Consider the following 438-nt stretch of genomic DNA (forward strand, 5'->3'; position numbering starts at 1 on the left):
CATTATATTACTGTGATGTTCATTTACTTATTGTTATTATATTATCATTATTTGTTTCTATCCTTCTTGTACATGTGTACTAAGCTTTGGCAATATTGTATAATTTACAGTCATGCCAATAAAGCAATTTTGAATTGAATTGAATTGAGAGAGTGAGTGTGTGTGTGTGTGTGTGTGTGAGAGAGAGAGTGTGTGTGTGAGAGAGAGAGAGAGAGTGTGTGTGAGAGAAAGAAGAGAAAGAGAGAGAGAGAGAGAGAGAGAGAGAGAGAGAGAGAGAGAGAGAGAGAGAGAGAGCGTCACATCACATCTTAACCGTGGCTTGTGTACTGCAAACACATACCAGCTTCATCACTGTGTCTGTCACGCGACTCTGTTCCCCTTTCGGGCTCTGTCTTTACATTTATTTTGAAAGATGAAGCTCGCGATTATGGTAAGGGG

Source organism: Sinocyclocheilus grahami, unplaced genomic scaffold (genome assembly GCF_001515645.1).
Source record: "Sinocyclocheilus grahami isolate Dianchi unplaced genomic scaffold, SAMN03320097.WGS_v1.1 scaffold2152.1, whole genome shotgun sequence".
In the NCBI taxonomy this organism is placed as follows: domain Eukaryota; kingdom Metazoa; phylum Chordata; class Actinopteri; order Cypriniformes; family Cyprinidae; genus Sinocyclocheilus; species Sinocyclocheilus grahami.